The sequence below is a fragment of the Cynocephalus volans genome, chromosome 12, assembly GCF_027409185.1.
Source record: "Cynocephalus volans isolate mCynVol1 chromosome 12, mCynVol1.pri, whole genome shotgun sequence".
NCBI lineage: Eukaryota > Metazoa > Chordata > Mammalia > Dermoptera > Cynocephalidae > Cynocephalus > Cynocephalus volans.
In genome coordinates this window covers 78,551,961-78,579,770 of record NC_084471.1, presented here as the reverse complement: position 1 = coordinate 78,579,770, position 27,810 = coordinate 78,551,961, and the positions used below count along the sequence as shown (strand labels likewise).

General features: G+C 36.4%; 1 protein-coding gene and 1 non-coding gene across 2 annotated transcripts in view; one reads left to right on the top strand and one right to left on the bottom strand.

Moving 5' to 3' along the window:
- SLC2A13 (solute carrier family 2 member 13) overlaps positions 1 to 27,810 on the bottom strand; it is a 317,237-nt gene that overhangs the window by 207,759 nt on the left and 81,668 nt on the right. The gene's annotated exons all lie outside the window — the stretch shown is intronic.
- LOC134361394 (small nucleolar RNA SNORA67) lies at positions 10,635 to 10,775 on the top strand. Its single transcript, XR_010021421.1, has one exon. It is a non-coding gene; the product is annotated as a small nucleolar RNA SNORA67 (small nucleolar RNA).

The window sequence follows — 27,810 nt, the reverse complement described above, 5'->3', positions numbered from 1 at the left end:
ACTTTTTTAAATTGATTTATTAATTTTTTTTTTACATCTAAGGTGTTGTTGCAGAGCAGTTAGGGAGGATGGGGAGGGGGAAGGAGGAAGGAAATAGACTGGGAGGAGTACGGAGGAGGAGAGGCTTGGCTGAGGAGATTGATTTTTCTTAAAATTAAAATGTTATAATTTAAAAGTTGCCAAAGGAGAGACCACACTTATAAATTTAAAGTGTATAGGCAAAGCTTAAGATGTTACCATCTCTAGGTATTTCAGTCAAAACCTTCGGGTCATTTTTCATTCCTCTTTCTCTTATGTCCCACATCTACTGGGTCAGTAAAACACTATCAACTCTACACTCGACCACTTCTTCCGACTCCCACAGCAGCACGCAGGCCTCGGCCACATCATCTCTTTCCTGGATTATTCCAATAGCCTCTCATTTAAGGGACCTGATTCCACCACTGTCTCACTCCAGTATACTCTGAACATGGGAACCAGATGAGTCTTTCTAAACCTAAGCCTGCTGTGTCAATACTCTACACATAACCTTTCAGTGGCTTCCCTTCTTGTTCCAGAATAAAAGGCTAAATCTGTAGAGTCTCTATATAACCTGCCCTTCTGCCTTTATCTCCTGAAACTCTCCATTGCTTTAGCCACGCTAGCCCAGATACCTGAATGGCCCGCTCTCCTCATTTATTTTAATCTTTTGAACATGGACCACCTCTCTGACCTTCCTCAATCAACCTGTGCAACAGTGCAACCCTGTTGCTCCACTCTCATCTACCATCTACCATCACTCATACCTACCATCTGCTCAACAAGTTTTATCTTTTATCACCATCACCCATTAACCTTTATCACCATCTGTCATCCATATGTTTATGTGTCCATTAGTCACCTCTCCCACAAAAAAATAAAACATTGAGAGGGCTTCCTTTCTTTCACTGCTAAATCTTCAGTTCCCAGAACTGTGCCTGGTATGTAATAGGCATTCAATAAATACTTTCTGAATGAATGAATAATCAAAGATGAATGCCTTGCTCTGGCTCGTTATGGAGAATGTCAGGGAAGGATTTACACAAAACAGATGACACTGAAACTAGGTCCTGAAAGAACATTCAAGCTGGTCTGACATGGAAAGGGCTAAAATTATCATTGCCATATGCACAACTTTTTCCACAAAATCTTCCAGCATAAGAGTACATTGTAAGGAAGACTATTAGTGTTTTAGCTAAGAGAATTTTCAGCAAAGAAGTGAATCTCCATGATCCAAAAGAGGATCAGGGTGTGGGTAAGCAATAAGAAAAATGCCACAGTTGTCAGGAAATTTTGCAGATGAGAAATTACTGTGAAATGTCAAGCTCCTAAATAACGTAAACATGCTCCCAGTAATCTGTTTATTGTTGCCCCAACACTCCCCTCTCTTCCCCCCCCCCCAAAAAATTTCAGTTTTATTCTCCTGGAGTTTTCTCTGACTGAACTATAGCTCTTATTTTATAAAGGAAGCCAATGAGGAGAAAATATTACTCAAAGTCTAGGACTTCTTTCTTTTATATAGAATTCTGTTGTAGTACATCTATTCTAGTGACTCCTATGAGCATGCATTCTGGAGTCATATTTCTCAAATATTACCTCCTTTCACTATCTGAAATGGTCTTCCACATATTTAGTTACTTACTTGTTTATTTCTCATCTTCCTCCCATTAGAAAGTGAGTTCCTTCTAACACAGCAGAGACTTAACTATCTTCTCACAGTATCCCTAGGATCAGAAAAGTGCCAAGCACACAAAGCACCCAATAAATGCTCAATGAATGGATGAATACAATTCAAATGATACATGAATATTTTACATAGGGAGTTTAGACTTTTAACTTCTAGCACCTGTTTCAGCAGTACATTTTCCTCTAGGAGTTCTTCTGCTTAACAGCATTATCAAAAGTACAAGTAGGACTGTGTTCACACTTGCATTTTGGGCTTTATCATATTCTAAAAATGGTATCTCAGCACACACCAGAGAATCGTAAAGTCTAGGGAATGGCTGCTCTGATGATACAGTACTAGGGGAAACATGGCAAAAGAAGGCACAGGGATTGCTGCAACACTTGTTCCAGGATCATAACATGGTGTCCCTGTTTCACAGAAGTGACACTGTCCCCTTCCATCACCCCTAGTGGCGTCTGTGCTTGGGATTTAATTTATTAATACCCATACTTAATTTGTACATTACATGATCACAGTTTAGAAACTTTAAGCAATGCCAACTGTCTCTACAATAAAAGCCAAAGTGTTAAGACTTGTCAAATGTCCAAATTAACATAAACACATTCAAATTAGTCTCAAATGTATTAGACTCACAAACCTAGGCATCAAGGCCCAAGTCTTCTCTATTTTTTCATCACCCAGCATCCATCTCTCCCCTTCCTCTGCCCAGTCTTCTACTGCCCACCATCAAAATGTACTCATTCATTATGCATTTATTTACACAGTTCATAAACTCTTAGCTCTTAGCATCATCCAAAGGACTTTTTCTATGTTTCTAACATTGTGAAATAATGTCCCACTGGCTAATGAAGGAATTCCAACCTTATAATAGGTCATTATGAAGAGTGCCTTCTGCAAGGTCTAGTTAGCTGACAGGTGGAAGCTTCTTCTCTACCCTGGTTCAGGTCCCCTCAGGTTTTGTGAACCAAAGAGACTCCACCACTTCACCACCACCTTTCCCATCCACATGAAAGCCCCTCTTCCTCCCTCTGTCCCACCCCACATCAGTCAGCCCTTAGCAAGGTTATGGACGCTGCCCTTGCTCAGGCCCTGGGGGCCAGACAAGCCCCATACCACGGAAGCTTAGGGATGCTCACTATTTTGGATAAAGCTGTAATCCCTTCTACAACTGTTGTTTCTCCTTTTTAAATCAGCTTTGGGGTAATGGTGGAATGCATCTTCCTCACATCTTAAGCATAATCAAAGTAAAAGAAGAGGAAAAAGGATGACTGGAGACATTTGGGCTCACCAAATCAGGATGTTGTGAGCTATTACGGCTGGTAGCTTTCAATTTTTCCATCAGAAACAAAAATAGACCAAAACCATCTACTATCACCATTTCATAAAAAAAGGACAAAAATGCAGTAAGAATACAATCATAAAATAAGGAACTTTTTAATCTGGTTCATTATTAAGTCTTAACTTCATGGAGTTCAACCGTCAGTGATACTGTTTTTCTCTACTCAATGTACCCAACTGTTTGGGACTTATTTAGACTGCTCCTTTACAGAAAGAACCTCAGGCAACCTTATACCAATAAACATGAAAAAAATAACAGGATGGCAAGTGGGACATTTTTTTTTTAATTGCCCTGAATTGATGACGTGAAGAAGGTCCATAGCTGTGGAGGACAGAGGGGCATTTAAGTAGCTGATGTTCTAAAGAGAACATGTAAGAGGAGAGGGGTGCTCCTCACACCTCAGCCAGTAAGCAGATATTAAGAAAGTCATCCCAAGATGGGAGGTGCCTGCATGACCAAGAGAGATAATCACACTGCCTGGCTAGACATGTGTGTATGAGGTATCCTTGCTGATCTGCCTCCGGCGTCTCCCTGAGTAGGAAAGATCATTGGAGAGTGATGTTAGCAGGAGGGGAGGTGGGAGAGGGGAGAGGGTAGCCTGAGTGACAGCCATGGGGCAGGATGACAATGACACTGTGAGCCCATTTGAGATGAGGCAGAAAGCTTTAACTCAGATGTGGAACTAAAGTTTTAAAGCAAATGGACTTATAAAAAAATGAGGAACAGAATGTGAGAACTCTGCTACCCATGAAAATGGAAGGCAGTTCTACAAAGCACAGTTGGGTGCAGTGAGCAGAAAAAAATAAAATCATTCATGGTTGAACTCCACGAAGTTAGGACTTCATAATGAACCACATAAAAATACTTTGTTTTCTAAGCTGGCTGCAAATCAAAGAAAACTCCTGTATGGACCAGCACAGACCTATAAATTAATTTAGAGAAAACCTGATCTAGTCAAAGCCTTCATTTTACTGTTAAATAAAAATTATAGGATGCCATTGTTTTAGACTGAGCTCCTGCACTAGGCCCCAGGAGATCAAACTAAAAATCAAAACGGAGTCACCCCTGCATAAGTTCCAGGTCACTCAGGTAGGTTGTGGTCTAACTTTCCTACAAATCAGGAAAAAGAGATATAACAGCCAATTTCCTGAACAGGCCAGTTTAAATCTTCAGTAGGTATGACAATGAAGTTCCCTCTGCTTTAATCCTTACATAAAAGAGAAAGCCTGATGTTTACTAATCAGTTACTTCTGTATTGTTCTGTCTCCCTGTCCTGACCTTACAAGGAAAGTAACTTTGAAAAGACCAAGCCTCTTTTTGTTCTTTATTTGTTTTCTTCAGCCTTTTCTGTGTATAGAGCCTCTGTTATTTGTAAAAGACTTCAGAGCACCTCTGACTCCGTGGATGGTGTTTCCCTGGAAAATCCTCACGAGTGGCTCCCTATAAATTTAAACAATTATTTGTGCCTCAACAGCCTTAATTTCAGTCAATGTTACGTAACGAAGAAAATTGTTTTTCAGCTCACACTTAAGGACCGCAGTGATTATGCTAGGTTTTCTTCTCTTGCTTTGTTTTCATTTTGAGTACTCCATGGATAATGCCAGCTCCCCGAGAGGTGCTAGCCTGAAAAGAAAACTCAATACTGGGCAGGAGAAAAATAGAATATTAAAGAGGTGGTAGGGAGAAAGATGCAGCAGTTCAGCTAAACTCCACCACTCTACCTTTTAGTGGTCATAGCTATCCATCTTCTTTTGCCCACTGTTCATCTTTCCTCCCATTTTTCTCTTATTCTCTTTTGCCACTTTCCTCCATCACTCTTTTCCCTTCCTTTTCATCCCCTTTCCTGGGGTCAACTATGGCAAATAAGAGAGTGACACTCAAGAACGGAAGAGACATCACTTCAGATTGTCATCCAAGAAGCTCAAAAGGCAGGATACTAATATTTCCTAACAGATACATCTTAGTAATAACAGTATTACCAGGTAAATGTCATTATATGTTACATTTTGGATCTCAAAATTAAGCAGTAAGATCAAATGACCCAAAAAAAAAAAAAAAAAACCACATAAATGTACAAATTCATCATTTCTATTTTTAAGATGTACTAAAACTGAGGGGCCGGCCTATGGCTCACTTGGGAGAGTGTGGTGCTGATAACACCAAGGCCATGGGTTCAGATCCCTATATAGGGATGGCCGGTTTGTTCACTTGGGAGAGCGTGGAGCTGACAACATCAAGTCAAGGGTTAAGATCCCCTTACCGGTCATCTTTTAGGAAAAAAAAAAAATACTAAAACTGACATAATTAAATTACTACCAATTTCTTATAAAGAGAAATCGGGGCTGGGTTGTTATTATTTTTCTTTCCTTAACCAAAATGAAATGTATCACTTAGGTCACAATGCACTTTTCAATTTGCCAGTTTTAAGATTTAATATTCACAGATATGAGTACAAACAGTTCTACATACCATAAATATATATATATATTTAAAATATATTGCCGTCCTTTCCTTTATTAAAAAAAACTGAAGATGAATCTTATTTTACAATTATGACGTACTTAGTCATCTAACAGGAATAACCTTATAACAATAAAAATGCTAATTCTCAAATATAAAACAGAATTTACTTCATCTCCTATCCCAGTAACCATCATTTCAAGACTTACATAAATAGCAATGACTATTTAAGAAACATTACTACTGATGAAAATTTCCAACAATTTGACTTTAATATTTTATCACTACTCAACTTTTCATGCTAACCTTTTATGACTATCCTTTTTTAGGAGCTAATAATCATAAAAGATAAGCTTTTAGTAGAAACCACAAAAAGAAACAGTGCAGTCTGGGTACCATTTCTCAGATGCTGCTTGAGAGATGCAGAGCAAGTCCCTGATGGCTTTACTACTGCATCCTCCACGTGTGAGTCAGTTGCTAGGAAACGTGAAAGATGGGGATGCAGTATTAGGCTTGTGGAACAATGAGCAAGCCTAATAGCTACCTGAATACTAACACATAACCTTCATGAACTGTTCTCTACCTTAAGAGGCTGAAGATTACTATGTGTTATTTTTCCTAGAGAAACAAATTTTTATGTAGCCAAATGCCTTCCTTTAACTTTAATAAACAGATTTGGTATCCACTGAAATAAGAAGTAACAAATGAAAACATCTTAAAATATTTCTTTTCAGCCAGAAGTTGCACCCATCCTATCAAACTTACAGATGATTAAAAACTAATCTCACCGCTTCAAGCTTTACTTTGATATTGCTGCATATACATACCTGTGCATACACATGTGCACATGTGTGCATGCACATACAAATAACAGAAAAAGAAAATACACACACCACTCCCACCATAGTAAAATACTTCCCATGAAATTGTCAGAAAAGAAAAGGGATTGACTAGAAACAACTCAAGGGAAACATACTCTCACACCACAGAAAAACAGGTGCAATGTACACACACACGTCAAATGCATTTCTCAGTCCTTGGGCTCCTGGTCTACCTGGGCATAATAAGCAGAAAAGGAGCTCTGGTTGGAAAGTCAGGAAACATGAGATCCATGAATTCACTGTGTGACTCTGAAAAAGTATCTTAACTTCTCTGGGAATCATTTCCTCATCTGAAAATTAAGACAGTAATGCTAACCTCAACAGGTTTCTGAGATGACAGGATGAGATGATGCACGTGCAAGCATTTTACAGTAGTGTAGCACCATATACAAAAAAGACAGGACCATTATCTTATCCGTAAAATGGTTATTTCAGTGAATAGGTATATGAACAGGACTCAATATTTGAAAACAAAAATTAAACCAACTAAAAAGCTTTAAAGAATATAGAGCTTTCCCCCCAAAAATTCATACATAAATTAGACTGTTTCACTAATATTAACATCAAAACAACACTTGGTGTAGGTTAACTAATATGGGAAAGCACATGACTTAAAACAAACAAAAAACAACCACAAGACGAATTTATATTGTGATGTCTCTTAAAGAGATTTTAATCCATCTGCATTAATTCTTTCAGATTTTTCAGAGTGGAAAAGCATATCAAACTATCAAAGATGTAAAAGTAAGCATATAAACAGACTATCTCAAATATTGTCCTGCTTGTCTTTTCCATGCCAAAAGTAGCTTTGCTTTCACTTCTACTTTAAAAAAAAATGAACTTACAAGCTATAAACTCTGTGAACCTCTACTAAATTCAAATTGAAACTGAATTTACATGAAGAATACTGGATCTTTTTTATGTGCTTCTTACAATCCCAGTGGCCAACATATATGCCCAGGAGTGCCACACACCCAGGATCTCCATGTATTAGTTTGTCAGAGCTGCTGTAACAAAAATACCACTGGGTGGCTAGGTGACTTAAAAAAATAGAAGTTTACTTTCTCCCAGTTCTGGAGGCTGGAAGTCTAAGATCAAGGTGTCAGCAGGAGGCCTCTCTCTCCTTGGTTTACAGATGGGCACCTTCCTGCTGTATCCCCACATCGTCTTTCTTCTGTGTGCACACATCCCTGGTGCCTCTTCCTCCTCTTATAAGGTCACCAATCACAGTGGATTAGGGCTCAGCCACATGACTTCATTTAAACTTAACTACCTTTTTGAAGGCCTTATCTCCAAAGACAGTCACATTGTAAGGTACTGGGGCAGAAGGGTGGACAGTAGGACCTCAACATATGAATCTGTGGGGGGTACAATTCAGTACATAAAACTCTGCTTGCTACTTGGTCTCAGTGGAACACTAGGTGCTAAAAAACGCTGACCAGCCTACTAGTTCCAGGCTGCAACACGTTCCCCAATGTCCAAAAGCTCCAGGTCCTGATCAAGAGAAGAAACGGTAAGAGAGGGCATGGACACTCAGGAGAAATTACATTAACATACATAAATATCAACAAGGCTGAGCAAACAGAAGTCTTTTGGACTCATACACTAAAAGGATAAGCACTAGTATGTTCAGCTGTTTTCAGAAAATTTCCTCAACTCTTATCTGCTGACTTTGGCACTTAATCAAACTTGGCCTTCCACAAAAAGAAATGCATTGCTAAAGTCCAAACCAGCAGCAAATATTGGGGAGGGAACGCAAACAACAGGCCATTCTGGATGTCTTCGCAAATAAAATTTGCTGCCAAAAAAAAAAAAAAAAAAAAAAAATCATTAAAAACACTTCCTGAATATTTCTGAAATTATTTTCGAATAAAAAGTCAGGTAACTAGACACATTTTCACTTGTCTTAGCCTACATGCTATAATCATGTCTAAAAATTGCCTTACATAAAAAATAACATCTTAGGTTTCCACAGTTGTCAGCATACTCAAACAGGCTCTCATTTCACCCTCCCAGTGACTGAGGTAGAGAAGGCAGGAAAAGATGAAGAAAATGAAACTCAGTAAAGCTAAATGACTTGCTCAAGGTCACAAACTATTAACTGAGGGAATCAGAATGAGAATGCAGGCCTTCTGACTTCTAGGTCAGCACTCTTTATTCTTACGACCAAATGATTATTTGAAGGCACTTGAAACCACAATCTTGCAACATTCACTTTACTTAGTACCACTGGGATATAAATGTCTATAAGTAAAATTAGATTTGCAGAAATTCTGCACATAATCACAAAGTGAATTTAGTCTGAAATAAAAATAATTCTGACCACTTCTTCAATAAGTTTCTAAGATATCAATCATCTCAATGAAAATTTCAGAAGCAGCATTTTTGTTGAGAATTTATTTTACTAGGCTACACAACTGAGTACACATAATAAAATTTCAAAGAAAAGGAATTCCCATAATTCATAATACAAAGCAAAATTTAGCCTAGCATGATGACTTTATTAAGTAGATAATTTTATTGGTGATCTTACACATTTTCACTAGGCTATAAATATTTCTTCCCCTAACAACTAAAATGAAGAAGAATAACTGAACCATTGGGCAAGATTTTAAATGATCAAGTTAAGGAAACTAGGCTTATTCCTTATGAAGGGAAAGCCAACTATCTGAATATCAACTACAATGAAACCCTGTTGTATTGAGCACTTATTATGTGCCAGGCTACGAGCTTCACATGCACTGTTCTACTCAATTCTCAGCAACCACACCCATAGGGTAGGTGCATTGCATACACACTTTACAAATGAGGAGACAATGGTCTGGTTAAGTAATGTATCCAACAACCCGCATTTAAAACCTAACAAAGCCCCAACTCATACCCATCTCTGTTTGACTCCAAAGTCTGTACTGTCCATCCCTCTACCGCCTTAATCCCAAACACAAATAATAATGACATATTCCCTATCTCAACCAAACACAAGCCAAGAAATCGGTCCAAAGAGCAGCAAAAACAAATAAAATTTCTAAACAATGTGCACTATAAAACATAAAATAAATGAGTGAGGTTATGGAATTTCTCTGAAAGTCTCTTTAAAAAATTATCTTCATTCATACATTCTTTCATGCAACAAAACTTTTGAGTACATGTCACAAACCAGACACTCTCCTAAGTCCTTGAGATTCTAAGACTATGACACAGTCCATCCCCTAGATGGGTTCGAGATTTCAGAAAGCATTAATATGGGCAGTGGAATAGACTACGGTTACAAAAATGCCTAACATGTGTGGAGACTCTGATGTGGAAGGCATGGCTGAGTACAGTGTATATGCCTCAAAAAAAAAAAAAAAAACAGGAGAAGGGATTTCATAAGCTGTTTTTCACTCTCCTTGAAAGCCAGTGACATAATGATATTTTGCTAGTTGAAAAAGGCAAATCTCTGATGGGCCGAAATTATATGGACAAAATACACAACTTTGTGACAGTCAGGCTTGATCCAAGGATAAAATTTATACTATGTAAATAAAGAATAAATAAAGGTGAGTTTTAAGGTATGTGAATTATATCTTGGTAAAAAATTTTAGATAAGAGTGATAAATTAAATATTCTTCAGAATTTTACTCAAAATATTATTTTTTTGAAACTGAGCTTTAAGTATACTATAAAAACAGAGAATTCAAGTTATATTATTCAAAAAAAGTGGACTAGACCACCTACAATGTCTCCTCCAAAGGACTAATGGGGCAAGTTGGATCTCAGGTTTCAATGTTGGGAAATATTACACCTGTCCCCAAACAACTGGTAAACTTTCAACAAATGAGCATCACAGATGGAATAACTGCTTGTGTGTTGCCCCTTTCCTTCTGGCTGTTAGCATTTTTATTACAGTGGCATCTTAATTTATTTATATTTACTTTATTACACATACATACACACATAAGAATTTAATGAGGTTTTTAGAAATACATAGAGCAAATAAAAATAACAAAAAAATAAGTGATGAAGTATCAGTTAGAGATCCTGTTTCCTGCTTAAGTCCTGTGGCTAAGTGACTGAGTAGGTTAGCAATACATACAGAAGAAACATGGAGCTGATGAAAGCTTATAAAAGGATTGCATAAGGTTGTAGATAAGAAGGTCACCATAGAATATTATGTTAATAACCTTCCAGTAATGTACATGGAAGGACACTGCTGTCCTTTTACATAAAAATACCTATCTGATCACTCACAGATAGTAAATTGTAGCTCTTCCAGATGATCCTGTCTCCAAGGGGCCTACTAGTGCCTCTCCAAATCGCCAGAAACATAGCAATTTGGGATAAATCTGGCATGCCCACAGTCTGTATGGGTGAGAGCGTGTCTTCTTTTGACCTTTGACTGCCAACATATACGCCTAAGGGCCTTCTGGACAGAATATGTCCTCCTGTCTCCCCATCCACATGCTGACTGACACGCTGCAGGTTTCTTTAGTCATCAACCATGATTTTCCCACCAGCAGGAAACTATATCCAAAGAATTGTCCATGGCGGACATCTTGACCATAAGGGTGTGGCTATCAACATAGTGACAGAAAAAAACAGAAGGACCTTTTGGGACGTGGAGACCTTCTACAACACATCCAGTAAACGCATGGCCCTTAGTGTTGCTGACCTCATTTGACAGGACTGTTGGACCCAGCCAGGGACTAATCCTGGGACTGAGAAGAAACTGGAACAGGAAGAGGAGGGAGCCCAGGAATGGACACCTTTGTCATATTTTTCTTTTTTTCTTATATGAATGAATGCCATTTTCTGAGGCAAAACAAAAAGGCAAACAAAAAAGCAGTGTTATATGAAGCATTCTTCTGACCCACAGGTAGGTTCTACTGTCTGCAGTTCATTAAAATGCTTTTATTAAGATAAAAGCTTTCAGCCATGCCCCCCCCCCCCCAACACACACAGCTAGCCCAGCGATGACAACCCAGCCACAGAAAGAAGGGCCCCAGGTTCCCGAGCTGGGGTGGTGCGGGGCGAGGGCTTTTGCCACAGCCCCCTGACATCTGCACCCAGCTCAGCAATGAATGATCAAGCCACTGCTGGAAGCCCCCTGGTCTCCCCTGTGGGAATGTGGGGGTGACACAGGCTTCAATCCCACCCCTCCTCCTTCCTCCCCCTTCCATCCCATTTCTTTCCCCTTTCTCTTCCTCTACTCCCTCCCAACTGCTCTGCAACAACATCAAAGAATGTAAAAAATAATAATAATATTAATTTTAAAATATATAAAATCTTATCCTTACGTTATGCTGAACAAGTACTATTACTGAGAACAGAATTTAAAAAATAAGATATCTCAAAGGTTAATTTATTGTACACCTGAATGCTAAGTTTTCAAAAAAAACTATACTTAAAAACAAAAAACAGAACAAATAAAAAAACCAGTTAAATGTTCACTAGATTTTTGAAACCACCTAGTTGGAAATCTTGTTCACATCTATTTACTTATCCATCTTCTGTTCACATTATTTTATCAAGAGTAAGATATTTTCAGGTATTTTGAGCAATTTAAACACTGAGACACTTTGAACATGAAACAACATGGAATAATAGCCATTTATTTGCCTTACTGCATTTCACTAACTGACACTCACAAAAAACTCACAAATACCCCTTTCATACTAAACAAACCACCAGTCTGTGGGATGGTTCTCCTCTAACAAACAGAGTTGGAATACTCGAATTAGCTGTGGAACATGAGCAGTTGATCTTTTTATGAGGTAACTAACCTTACACATCACAATGCTTCTTAATGTGGAGTGGCATCCTCAAAAGGTAAAAAAGTGTTTATTTCAAGAGTGAAATTTCTGGAGGTTTTTTTTTGGTAACAAACTGCTAAGCAAACAAAGTTAGAAAATGTTTTTTTCTTTCTAGCAAGTTATTATCAGTTCTATCTTTTTGTTATTTATGTATACCTCCCTTTATTACAAAAAAGCATTTAAAAAACAGTTAACATATTTGTGACTTGTAAATAATACAATTATTTGTTTATTGTATCAAATAAAGGTTTTTTTTTTTGTTTTTTTTGTTTTTTTTTTAAGCTTATCTGGAAATTAGACAGAGGGGGCATAGCATTTTGAAAACAAATAAGTAATTCTACTGCTTTTACAATGAATGAATCACTGATACTCGTTCAAAGCACTCTAAGTTCTGACAGCCACTAATACCTTTTATAATCTGTCTACCAAGCAGTTCTAATAGTATTTTACTAAGATGCTACCTACTTACTCACCAACAGTAACCCATTAACAACATAAAATGGAGCATCACTACTGCACTACAACTCACAGAGGACAGACACTGTTTTAGACTCTTCTTTTGGTAAAAACACAGTTAACTAAAAAAATCCTCAGAAGACTGTGTTTTACAAGGAGCCATTTCAGGTTATAATGTATGTCAACAGAACACAATCAGAAGAAAACGATTTTTGTAGGACAGATACTAGGGTTAGAAATACTTGTCTCCCACTCTGTGGACTGAGTATGGTTACAGATTTTCTGGACAATTCAAGGCACTGGGCTGGAGGTTGGGGTAATTCTCAAAATGGTGATAATGGACTTCCTTGAATAAGACAGGTAAGGGTTCAAGTGACTCAACTTAAGGAACAGATTTAAATGACATGACCAAATTTGTACCTTGGAGTTAAAAATATGACTTGGCGAGCAAGTCAAATAATTTCAAATTTCATTATTTAAAACAACTGTACTTTTGAACTGTCAATAAATTCAGTTTCTCATACATAGAACTTACTTAAAATGAAGCAAAACAGCAGTGAATCAAATGTCAATTTTTTGTTTTTTTCAACAGGGAAGTCAACAAGTTTGAAGCACACAGAGCTGGTTAAAACCTAAGTCATACCAGAACTTTGAGAGAAGTCTTAGAATTTATCCAGCTTCCTAAAGACATACCAGGCAAACGGTAAAAAGCCTTGGACCTTTTAATGGTATTCAGCACACAAGTTAAGCTGGGAATCACACTTGATAATCTTTATTCTATGCCAATTACTGTGCTCAGTCCTTTACAAACTTCATCTTATTTAATCCTCACAACAACCCAGTAAGACAGGTATTGATATTCCCACTTTTTAAATCAAAACATTAAAAAAATTCAGAGAAGTAACTTACCCAAGGTCACACAGCAAATTAACGGATACAGCTCTTACTCAAACTCGGTCCATTTTAGTACAGAGAACATGACTAACGTGTCTTATCCTCATTCATAAACATGAAAATGCAAAATAATTTAGTAGAAATCCTAAAAAGCCATGAGGCAGCAATTTTATTCCAGGAATTGATCAACCTCTCAGTCTCTACCTCTCTGTCTTTCTTTTTCCTCTCTAGCCTATTTGCCTCACCCTGGATTTCAATATATTGTCCCATATAAAAAAGAAAAATATAAAAATCCTTTTTTTAATGATATGTGTATCACAGAACCAACTCATCACAAATATTGGCCTTCTTTATCTCATGTTTAAATTATGTATACAAAAAATCCTCCTGTATTAGTAAATTTTCAAAATTTACCTTTGAAAGACACACACTCACACTCACACCCACAAACATGGGCTTTAGATCCTTAAATTCAGTGTTTTGTCCTAACCATTCTCTTCCTCTCCTCTGTCTTTGTCAGCTCTTACCTATACTTTTCCCTATCTCCTTTCCCCTCTGTTGTCATTCCATGTACATTACTATTATTATTTAGAGATATCAATATGAACTCATGTTTAGCTTAATATAGATGCAGATAATTATATAGAAAAATATTTATAGATATGTGTATCTACATGGATTTATATATACACACATATTTCCTTTCTCCATAAGCCGAGAGGGACTAGGAGCAATAATACCCAAGTAGCAAGGAGCACGCTCAGAGTCCAGATCTTATTTTCCAATAAAAGGGAACTTGGAGAAATCTGATTCTATGATGGAGGCAGGAAATACACAAAATATACAGTGTCTGAAAGTAAGAAACGCTTGAAAAACGAACAAACAAAAAGGAAAAAAATAAAATAATGGGAGTATTTCAAAGGGACACAGCATCGACTAAAAGACCTTCCAGTGGCCAAAGCTGAACAATTTATGAAACAAAATACATAATGTATATTGGATTATAACCCAAAGTATAAAACAAGCATCCATGAGTTCACACTGATACAAACAAGTGATTGAATAAATAAGTGATGGAGAAGAGACAATCTTCCCATGTTGAAGAATTACAAATAACTAATGTAAATACTTCTCCTCTAGAAGGTGGAATATAACTCCCCACTCTGTAGGTACGGGCTGCACTGGGACGTTTCCAGAGAGCACAGTCAGGTGGATCAAAGTCAACATCAGCAATGATAAGTCATGTTGATAGTATATACTCTGATGTGATGTTATGAAAATGGCACTTTATCTCTGTGGTCTTCCTCCCAAAAACCTATAATCCCAGTCTAATTATGAGAAAAACATCAGATAAATTCCAGTTGAGGGGCTTTCTATAAAGTACCTGACCAGTGCTCCTCATATCTATTAGGGCCATCAAAGTCGAGGAAAGATTGAGAAATGGTCATAGTCCAGGACAACCTAAGGTGACACATAACTAAATGTAAAGTGAAGAGATAAAAAAAAAAAAAAAAGATATTCCATGCAAATGGTAACCAAAAGAGATCAGGAATGGCTCTACTTAGATAGAAAAGACTAACTCAAAAACTGTCACAAAAGACAAAGAAGGACATTTTATAATGATAAAAGGGTCAATCAACCAGGAAGATGTAACAATTATAAATATATATGCACCTGTCAGAGCACCTAACTATATGGAGCAGACATTGACAGAACAGAAGGGAGAAACAGACAGCAATACAGTAATATAGGAGATTTTGATAACCTACTTTCAATAATGAACAGAACACCCACACAGAGAAATAAGGAAACAGAAGATCTGAACAACACTATAGATGAAATGGATCTAACAGATATATATATATATATATATATATATATATATATATATATATATATAACATTCAACCTAACAGCAGCAAAATATACACTCTTGATAAGCACACAGGTCTTTCCCCAGAATAGATCACATGTTAGGCCACAAAAATAGTCTCAACAGATATAAGAAGACTGAAATCATACCAATATCTTTTCTGACCACAATGCTATGAAACTATAAATCAACACATGAAGAAAACTGGAAAATTCACAAATATGTTGGAAATTCATCAGCACAATCAAACAACCATTGGGTCAAAGAAGAATTCAAAGCAAAAATACCTTTAGGCAAATGAAAGTACAACATATAAAAACTGATGGGATGCAGCAAAAGCAGTATTAAGTAGGAAAGTTCACAGTGACAAAATCTACATTTAAAAAATGAGAAAGGACCCAAGTAAACAATCTATCTTTACTCCTCAAAGAACTAGAAAAAGGAGAACTATGCCCCAAATTAGAAGGAAGAAAATAACAAAGATTAGAGCAGAAATAAATGAATTAAAAAATAGAAAGAAAAAAAAAATCAATGAAATTAAGAGTTGGTTTTTTGAAAATATAAGAAAATTAACAAACCCATAGCTAGACTAAGGGAAAAAAAGACAAAGGACTCAAGTAGATAAAATCAGAAACAAAAGAAGAGATGTTACCATTGATGCCACAAAAGCAAAAAGAATGATGAGATTACTTTGAACAATTATATGCCAACAAACTGGATAACCTTGAAGAAAGGGATAAATTTCTAAAAACAATCTACAAAGACTAAATTATAAAGAAATAGGAAGTCTGAACAGATCTACAACTAGTAATGGAGTTTGAATCAGTAATCAAAAACCTCCCAATAAGGGAAAGCCTAGGACCAGATGGTTTCACAGGTGAATTCTACAAAACATTTAAAGAACAGTTAATACCAATCCTTCTCAAACTCTTCCAAAAAACTAAAGTGGAGGGAATACTTCCAAGCTCACTTTATGAGGCCCAGCATTAGCCTGATACCAAAGCCAGACAAAGACAACACAAGAAAAGAAAACTATAGGCCAATATCCCTAATGAACACACATGTAAGAATCCTCTACAACACACTAACAAATTCCACAGTATGTTAAAAGAATCATACACCATGACCAAGTGGGATTTATCCCTGGGATGCAAGAATGGTTCATTATATGTAAATCAATCCATATGACACAACACATTAACAGAATGAAAGAAAAAAAAATCACCTTAACAGTTACAGAAAAAACATCTGACAAAATTCAATATCTATTTACAATTTAAAAACAGGAACAAACAAAAACAAAAAGCTCTCAACAAACTAGGAATAGAAGGAAATTACCCCAATATTAAAAAGACCATATATAAAAAACTTACAGCTAACATAACCTCGATGGTGAAAAACTGAAAGCTCTTCCTCTAGGATCAGGAACAAGGCAGGGATGCCCAATCTTAACAATTCTATTTACCATAGTACTGGAAGCCCTAGCCAGAGCAATATTCAAGAATAAAAATAAAGGCATCTATATTGAAAAGTAAAAAGTAAAATTGACCCTGTTTGCAGATGGCATGATTTTATACATAGATTCAATTTTACCCCTATCAAAATCCCAAAGACATTTTTATGGAAATAGAACAATTCTAAAATTCATATGGAGCCACAAAAGACCAAAAACAGCAAAATCAATCTTGAGAATAAAAAACAAAGCTAGAGGCATCATACCTGATTAATAAAAACAACATGGTACTAGCATAAAGACAGACATATAGACCAAGGGAACAGAACAGAGAGCCCAGAAATAAATCCACATGTTACAGGGTATCTCAAAAAGCTCATGGAAGGATTCGTATTATCTTCTAATTCTAGTTTTCCACGAACTTTTTGAAGTACCCGCTATAACAAAATACTACGGACTGAGTAGTTTATAAAAACCAGAAACTTACTTTCTTACAGTTCTGGAGGCTGGGAAGTCTAAGATCAAGGCACTGACAGCTGGTAAGGGCTGCTCTCTGATTCTAAGATGGCCTTGAACACTGCATCCTCCAAAGAAGAATACCGTGCCCTCACAGGGCAGAAGGCAGAAGGGAAAAAAGGGCCAAACTTTCTCCACCGAACCTTATAAGGGCACATAATACCACTCATAAGGGAGGAGCCCTCACGGCCTAACCACCTCTTAAAGGTCTACCTCTTGAATCTATCACATTGGCAACACCGGATTTTTGAAGGCAGCTCATTCAAACCATAGCATACTGTCAACCGACCTTTAACAAGTGTGCCAAGAACATATAATGGGAAAAGGATAGTCTCTTCTACAAATAGTGCTGGAAAAACTGGACATCTACATGCAAAATAATGAAATTAGACTCTTATCTTACACCATACACAAAAATCAACTCAAAATGAATTAAAGACTTAAACATAATTCGCTGAACTTTTAAAACTCCTAGAAGAAAATACATGAGACAAGTTTCATGACATTGGTCTTGGCAATGATTTCATGGTTATGACACTAAAAGCACAGCTAACAAAAACAAAAACAATGGGACTACATTGAACTAAAAAGCTTCTGGTTGGCAAAGGAAACAATCAGCAGAGGAAAAAGACAGCTACTGAATGGGGAAAAAAAAATTGCATTTGATAAGGGGTTAATCTCCAAAATATATGAGGAACTCCTATAACTCAATAGTGAAAAAATTAATAACCCAGTTAAAAACTGGGCTATGGACTTAAATTGACATTTCTCCAAAGAAGACATACAAACAGCCAACAGGTACATGAAAAGGTGCTCAACCTCACTAATCCCCGGGGAAATGAAGATCAAAACTACAATGAGATATCACTTCACACCTGTGAGGATGACTATTATCAAAAAAATGAAAGACAAGTGTTGGTGAGGATACAGAAAAACTGGAACCCATGCCTGCTACTGGTGGGAATGCAAAATAGGGCTGCATTCCAGGGAGGGAGGAATGGGAGTTACCAATCAACCAGCATAAAGTTTTCAGTTAAGCAAGATGAAAAAGCTCTAGAGATCTGCTGTACAACATCATGCCTATAGTCCACAACAATGTATTGCACATTTAATCATTTGTTGAAAGGACAGATCTCACGTTAAGCATTGTTACCACAATACATTTTTCTTTAAATGCCAATTTTATAAGTTAGTTGATCCTTTGGTAAATACTGGCTAACCATAACTTATTTGTAATCATGTAACATTGTTGAGAAAGACACTTTTGCCAGAAACAAAGCACTCAATTTAGGCATTCAATGAAATCTCTCTCCTTTTCTATATTTTTACTTCCCTAAATGTCTGTAATAGTTGATTACATTGCATAATTACAGCAAGCAGAAGAATGGCATAAACAGATTTGGGAACGAACCTACATGACTTGTTGGGCTGACCAACAGCCCAACAGACTGTAACACACATGCGAGAGCATACTGGAAAGTCACCTTCAAACTGAGAGTGTCTTAAGAGGTATGGAGCCTACCAGTTAATCAGGTAAGTGTGAGATGGGAAGTACCTTAGGAGAGCATCTCTGTACTGCACCTTGTGCAGATGTTAATCTACATTTACTACTCACAAGATTCGTTCTTCAGTCTGGACATGATAAGGAATACAACCCAAAATTCAGGCTCCACCCACCGGCTCAGCAAGTATTTGAGTAACCTCCCTGGATCAGTATCAAGTGCTGGAGACACAAATAATAACATTAGGCAGCGTTTATCACCATTGCCAGTATTGACATTTTGGGCCAAATGTTCTTTGTGGTGGGGGCTGTTCTGTGCATTTGTAGGATTAAACATCCCACTACCCATTACATTCCAATAGCACATTCCCTGGGCTGTGACAACCAAATGTCCACTAGGGGGCAAAATTGCTCCTGGTTGAGAACCACCAAATTAGGAAGGACCAGGAACTTTCAGTTTCTAGTGAACTTTGTTGATCCTTCTCTTCGTTGGGATCTATCAAGGATCAGAAATTCAGAGAAGTAAGTTGTAATAATAGCCAGGACTGGCTACATATTTTATAGGGCTGGGGGCAAAATGAAAATGCTGGTCATTTGTTCAAAAATTAAGAATTTCAACAGACAACAGAGCATTAAACCAGGGCAGGGCCCTTCCTAGTGCAGGGCCATTAAGCCAGCCCTGCGATGGCCACCTAGAGATGGGCAGGGAAGGAGTTATTTAACCAGGGATTCCTTTCACTCTCCACTAAACTGAGAGTCACATGAAGGTCAATTACATCTCAGTAAGTCAAGAATTTTTAATTTTTCAGCTTCCTAATTTTTCTTTATCACATTTTTCCACAATGTTCCCTAAATTTAGCCAAAAATGTTGTATATAATAGCAAATTAACTTCTCATCTCAATATTTTAAAAATCATATTTTTCAACAGAAAACCTACTAAATTAAATTGACAGCTCCGACTACAGGACCATGAAATAATTTGTGTTTTATTGGAAACAAGCATGAGGAGTTTATTATATTTTATTAGTAGCATCTGTCTCCTGTCTTTGCTAAAAAAGATATTAATGATGTTCTTTTGCCATTTGGAAACAGATACTCTTTTCTCAAAAATTATCTTTGGCAGTGAATTAATTCTCTAAATTACTCTTGCCACTTGGCAAGTGTTTTAACTCCAGGTGTATAAATTAGCATTGTTTCCAGCATGATCAAGGGTGAATGTAATCATTTATCATAAAATTTCAGAGTATGTGTTGCTTAAAGATGTCATATTTATATTTTCTATTGTGTATGTATGACTACAATAAACCTAAAATCTAGCTTCTTAAAATATCATCATATTGGTCTTACCTGCTAAATATTTTCAGGACATACCTGACTCTACCTTTTGCCTTTTCCTTTTTCAACATTCTTTGGAATGAAAACTAGCAAGGCAATGATAACTGTGTCACAGATGAAGTTGCCTCCAAAACATGAGTAGTGAGTTATTACTTTGGATCAGTAATGTTCTAAACAACAAATTATGAACTTCCCAATAAGTGTTTGGAATCCAGTTTCACTATCCCACAGTGGGAAGTGCCACAAAAAGTCACAGTACAGCAGTCAGAGACAACACACCTCTGACACTAGGAATGAATGACAATGCTATTAGAAATCTTTGGTAGAGACTGTGTGACAGAAGATGTCACTTCTAACTCTGTGCTTTCCAGTTTCTAAGTTCAAATGTGTTGGTAAGAAAAATGCCCTCTAAGGACATCCTGTGACCCTTCAGACATAATGAGACACTAATAAAATATGCAGTGGAAACAGCTTTGGTAAAAAAAAAAAAAAAGTTTTTAATTTGTAAAATCTAAAGATATATACAGAGCACAGACAGCTTCCAAAAAACCTGTGCAAAGAGGGTAGCCCAAATCATCAAGGAGTTTTACTGATGAAAAAAACCCTGAGTAGAATGAACTCTTTTCTATAAAGGCTGAGTGAGGTCTAAAATTTACAATACATTGGAAAAGGGATGGATTAATGCTCCTTATGAGCAGGAAATCTTACTTACCACCCTCTTCCCCATGTCTAGAGTGTTTAGGTACTCAAAACATATTACTGCATGACTACTTTTACAGATCTTAGAATGTGCCAGGCACTGTACTCGCAGCTTTACACATTAAGTCATTCATTCTTCAAAATGATTCTTTGAGAGAAATATAACTGCATATTACAGACAGAAAAACTGAATCATAGGGAAGACAAGTAAATGGCCTGAAGTTGCACAGCTGCATTTAAAATCCAGACTGTCTGTTTCGAGGTGCTATGTAACTCACCAAAGTCACATAGCATCACGGCCAGGCCTTGAACCCACTCAAGTTCGTCTTTCTGCAAAGCTGATCTCGGTAGGTTATATTAGAGCTCATTATCCTAAACCTACAATGTTAAGCCACTCAGACACAATATATAATTTACATAATGAAAATAAGTCACTATAATTTCCTTCAAAGCCTTCTTCACTAATGTACAAAACAAAGGATGAGGAATCCACTTTGAATGAGCTCTGACTGCGTGTGGCCCTATGTAGACACTGCAGAGACTATCCCATCCACTCTTCGCAACGATGTGGAGCAGCCCTCAGCATGTGATTTTACAGCTGAAGAGACTTAGGGAGAAGGTTAAATTGCCCACGTCACATAGACAGCAAATGGTGAGGCTCCTTTTGAAACAAAGTCACATGATTTCAAGATTAATAAGGAGAAAGTATGTTCATTTTCATACATATCTAGAACATATCTACACTCAAACATTATATAACATCATCTTCCTGCGTCCTTGTACTTGATCTTATCTAGCAGATTATAAATGCTTCTGGAGACAGGAACATTTGTTTTTAAAAACTTTGTACATCACAATGCATTTAGTACAAAACATGCAAGTAGTAAACTCCACATAAATATGTCAAGTAATGAATGAATAGGTATGTCTGGCCCAGAGGAAAGCAAAACTCACCAAAGAACTAATGTGTCTGTATGCTAATTAAGCCAATTAAGTGCAAAGTACAAAACTTTAACATCTGTGGGGATCTCCAGTCCCCACTAAATCACCTATGGAGGGAAACTGTTTATCCCTACCCTAAAAGGGGAAGATTTTACAACTCATAGAAAACTAGTACGCTGAAACACCACGTTGAGAGAAAATTCACCTAAGAATTCCATTTAAAATTCCCTTTGTATAATTTAAAATCAAGTGTCAGACTCATCTCAGTTTATAAAAGATATTCATAAATTGTCACCTTCATATACAAAATAAGACTAATATCATAATGCTATATTAGAGCCAATTTTTAATCTCATAGATTATAATAAAATTTATGCAAATGTTTTGGAAAGGGTGATTTTCTAAGACAACTGAATTAAGTAATTAGGTAAATACTCTACAAGTCTAAATTAAATATACATCCTGTAGACAAATGTCTATATTGCTGCCCGTATAAATTAAGTAATGAATTACATGAGAGAATCTTTAAAAGGGCTATTTCTCACATTATACACAAATCTTTTTAATACCTATAATTTATTCTTATCTGAGTACTCAAGAATATTAGAACAATAACCTTCATTGGCCCACTCGAGAGAAGAAACATTTTCCGACATGACTCACAAATGGAGTCTTTTTTCAAAAAATCATGTTCTAATTATCATCTAATCATTTAAATAATCCTAGAATTATTTAAATAGTTAAACTCAAGTTGCTAACTCAAAACATTAGAGCCTCATCTTTTTAACAAAATTTCTTTTGAGTGAATTGACTAAAATAAATTACATCATAAGCAAAGATAAAAAACATGATTCCACTACAGTTCAAATAAAATCAAAGATCAATCAACATGATTCTATTTTATAAACAGTGCACACATTAGTATTTCTGCCTCAATAATGACATGTTTAGCTCCCTAACAACCAGGAACAACCCTCATCCTACTCAATACTTTTACACTCTTAATATCAGCAAATTAATCTAGACTGTTTTAAAAGATGAGAAATTTATCCTCTGTAAAATAACTGGGCTAAATAAAATATCTCATTTGACTACTTCCTCTTTGACCTTAATGTGCTACACCCAGGTAGATGAGAATACTTTTTTATGATTACTGAGATATAATTCATACACAATAAGTTTCGCCACTTAAAAGTATACAATTCAGTGGTTTTTGTATAGTCACAAGGTTGTGCAAAAATTACCACTAATCCCAGAACATTTTCATTATCCAAAAAAGAAATTCCCACAGCCATCACCTCCCATTCAAGCCTTTAGGCAACCACTAATCTACTTTCTGTCACTATTAATGGGTCAATAGTCTAAATGGTACTATACAATATGTGGCCTTTGTGGCTGGTTTCTTACTATTTAAGCATATTGGAGCACATATCAGCATTTCATTCTTTTTTTTTGGCTGAACAACAGTCCATTGTATTGATATGCCACATTTTATTTATCTGTTCTTCAGCTGATCAACATCTGGGTTATTTCTATATTGTGGGGTACTATGAATATGCTGCTATGAACAATCACGTAAAAGTTTTTGTGTGGATACATGATCTTAATTCTCTTGGGTATGTATCTAGGAGTGGAACTGGGGGGTCATATGGTAACTTGCTGTTTAACTCTTTAAGGAACTGCTAAACTGTTTTCCACAGCAAATGAACCATTTTACATTCTCACCAGCAGTGTATGAGGGTTCCAATTTCTCCACATCCTCACCAACACTTGTTATTTTTCATTTTTTAAATTACAGTTATCCTAGTGGTGTGTAGCAGTATCTTATTATGGCTTTCATTTGCATTTCCTTAAGTACTAACAATGTTGGGCATCTTTCCATGTGCTTATTGGCCATTTGTGTATCTTCTTTGGAAAGGGTCTATTCAAATCCTTTGCCCATTTTTTTAATTGAGTTGTTTGCCTTTTTATTGTTTAGTTGTAAGCATTCTGCATACTAGACCCTTGTGGGACAGTGAGCATAACTGACTCCATCTTAGGCCCTTCCCATAAAGTTATACAGTAACAAAGGTAGTTAGAACAACAGATAGGAACAACCTACTGATTGTGAAGAAGGAAAGATTAAGTACTGGTGTGACACTAAGCCGGCCTGGCCACCTGCATCAACATTTGGAACTAGTTACATTAAGCTTGTTTAAGAACTGCCTATATAAACCTGAGCCCAGCCTCGCAATAGTGTGAAGTTTGTCATATGCCTTTGTGTTGTCATCTACCTAACCCATTACTCTGTAACTTACCCTGTAATAAAGTTCTCTGTTTTATCGCATGGGATGGTCTATTTCGTTGTTTGGCCTCAAAATACATTTCCAGTTAGGTGGACAATCTGCCCTTTGTATACCTTCAAACAATTCTTATCAGATATATGATTTGCAAATATTTTCTCCCATTCTGGAGGTTGTCTTTTTACTTTTTGACAGTGTCCTTTGACATACAAAACTTTAAGTTTTGATGAAGTCCAATTTATCTACTTTTTCTTTTGTTGCCTGTGTTTTTTGGTATCATATTCAAGAAATTATGACCAAATCCAGTGTCCTAAAGGTATTTCCCTATGTTTTCTTCTAAGAGTTTTACAGTTTTAGCCCTTCCATATACATTTTTGATCAATTTGAGTTAACTTTTGTATGTGGTGTAAGGTAAAGATCCAACTTCTTTTTTTTTTTGCATCTAAATATCCGGTTGTCCCAACACCACTTGTTAAAAAAGACTATTCCTTTCCCCACTGAATGGTCTTAGCACCCATTTTTGAAAACCAACTGACCATGGATTTATAGGTTTATTCTATTCTCTTGTTTCTATTCTATTGATTCATAACATCTAATGTCAGTACTATATTGTTTTGATCACTGTAGCTTTGTAATAACTTTTCATAAAGAAATGTAAATTCTCCAGCTGTGTTCTGTTTCAAGACTGTTTCGTTTATTGAGTACTTTGCATTTCAGCATGAAATTAAGAATCAGCTTGTTAATTTTTTTCAAAAAAGGAAGCTATAATTTTCATAAGGATTGCACTGAATATGTAGATCATTTGCCATATTAACAATATTAAGTCTTCCAATTTATGAACATAGGAGTGGCCCTTCCATTTATTTAGGTCTTTAATTTCTTTCAACAATGTTTTGTTTTCAATGTACAAGTCTTGTACTTCATTATCATTAAGATCTGACATTTAAGGAGGAGCTAATAATACCTAAACCCTTGTTTAAAATATGTCAGTGAAATAAAACTTCATTTAAAGAATGAAAATAATCTATAACCTACCCTTTATTTAAAGTAAAACAAATACTAAGAATCAGGATTTTTAGAGTTGGAGCCAGCACTAGGAGTACAGAGATGTGTAAAACACAGTACCCTTCCTGGACAGAGAATGTATGGGTGTAAGTGTGATGAACAGTAGAATAAGAGGAATGAACAGACTTTTAAAAAAAAGAGATCTAAATCCCACGCCACAGGATGAAGCACTTATTCTCATTTAATTTACAGTTGGAGAAACTGAAGCTCCATAAAAGTTATATGATATAATTAAGGTAACATAGCTAATTAGTACAGAGCTGGAACTACAATTTGTACTAAAATTTAAAAGAAGGAACACCAATACAATGTAAAAGTTATCCTCTGGATTGGCTCCTCAGTTGTCATTTATCACAGCTTGTCATATATTAGATATTAATATTTACAAATACAGTACTAAGCTATAGAGAGATAATGACAAACAAGACCAAGACTCCCTGCCTTCATGTAGCTTACACTTTTTTGCCTTTCTTTTTTCTCAATAAGAGGGGTTTCTGGTGTTGAAAATGTAGCTTTCTAAAAGTTGTTGATAGTTTTGTTGTAAAAATACTCCTGAACCCTTCTATCTAATGGAATCCCTTAGCAGGGCAAGTCACTAACCCCAAGATCCTGTCAATAGCCAGGTCTCCGGCCAGTATCACGGAGCGGCTTACTATTTCACTTCGCAGGCAGAACTGCTAAATACCAATTTGCCCTTAGAATAAAACTAAAGGCAAACATGTTTCTGAATTAGGATTCTACTTCTTCTTATTCTTCATGTACATATTTCTGCTTGTCAACATCTGCTTGGAGAATCACTCCTCAATTCTCAGTTTGTGGTGGTGGTGGTTTTGAACGGGTATGACTAACGAGCAGTAAACCCTCATCAGTGATTGGTTCAGAAGTTGGCACATGAAGTAGGTGGTCCATAAGAGCCATGATCTGAAATTACCATGGGAAATATCAGGAGGGGAGTGCTAGAGTGCCATTAGTACTGCTAAATAGTAGAATTTAATGCAAAACTAAAACTGCTGATAGTCACCTTTGCCAGCATAAGGGGACAGCTAAGCTGAGAAGAAAGCCAACATACACTAACATAAATCTGAGACACTGAAGGAACTTTTAACTTGCCTAAGCTAAACCACCCCCCCTTTTAAATTTAAGCTACTTTGAGCTATTTCCAGAATGTAATCCAAAAGCGTCCTGATTAATGTATTCTCTTAAAATTAAATGCTTCATCAAATAACTACAAATAATTGCTGAGCTCCAAGCACTTTCCCTAGGCTCTGGTATACTGTGGTAAATAATTACTTAAGTAATAAATATTTAACATAGACCACTTCCATGATCAGGCCTCCAACTACCTCTCAAAACTCATCTCCTACTGCTTCCCCCTCCTTTACTCCATGCCAGTCACATTGGCTACCTCAAGCAAACCAAGCACAACCTCACTTCAGGGACCTTCATTTGCTGGTGCCTCTCCTGGACCTTCCTTTCTGGAGATATATGCATGGTTCCCTTCCTTACTTCCTCAGGTGTCTGCTCAGAGGGAATCTCCTCAAAAAGGCCACTCCTTACCTTTCTAACTCCAGGCTCCTCACACTCTCTACCCCAGTGCCCTCTTTCCCCATCACTTATTGCTCCTTGGTATGTTACATACTCCTTTGCTGTCTATGTTCCTTCACTGGAATGTAGATCCATGAGCTGAGACTTTTTCCATGGTGGTCACTGTCATATCTTTGCACTGAGAACAAAGTTTGCCATGTGGTAGATGTTCAATTAGTTATTAAATGAATTAACGAATGTAATGAAAGTTCTGCTGCCATTGGACATGCAAGTTTGCAACTTACTGTTCCAATTTCATCAGCTCTTCTAACTTTAAAATACACAGGGCATAGCAGACTTGTTATAAAAGATTCACATAATCATTTCTTTATAAAAGTTAGCAAGAATTTTGGCATTATATATATTTTGGTAAACTATTTTGTGAGGTAATTATTTGTGAAGTTTTACTTCCTTTTGGAAAATGATTGTATGTACTAAACTTGCCTCTTTCAAGTTTTCAAGAGACACTAGGCTTTGAGTAATAAAATGTAGTAAACAAACCCTCCTTTCTATCTTACTTAAAGCCTTTTGATTTATTGGCTAAATATTCTTCATTGTTTGAATGAATCATTAAAAGAAACAAATCACATGATGAACTACATCACTAATATACTGAAAAGCATAAACTATATCTGAATCAATGTAATTACTTTCAAAGGCTTTCAACATTCCTCCAGAACAATCTCAATTTTATTAGCAATAGCTAACAGTATCTTGTTTATTTCTTTGGTTAGTTAGTAATTATCTCTCTTAGTGTGAACTAAGCTCCATCAGAAGCTTATCTATTTGGTTTATGTGTGAAAGGCCACAGAATATGTGGTTAAGAGACAATTGTTTGCATTAAATCCTGGCTCTGCCACTTACCAGCTGTGTGTTTTTAGGGAAATTACTTAATCCCTCTGAGTCTGTTTCATCATCTGTGAAATGGGCATCCTAATAATATTTACCTCTGTTATTATGGGGATTATATTAGTTACATATATAATGGGCTTAGAATAGTATCTGGCATATATTAGGTTCCTGGAAAAACAA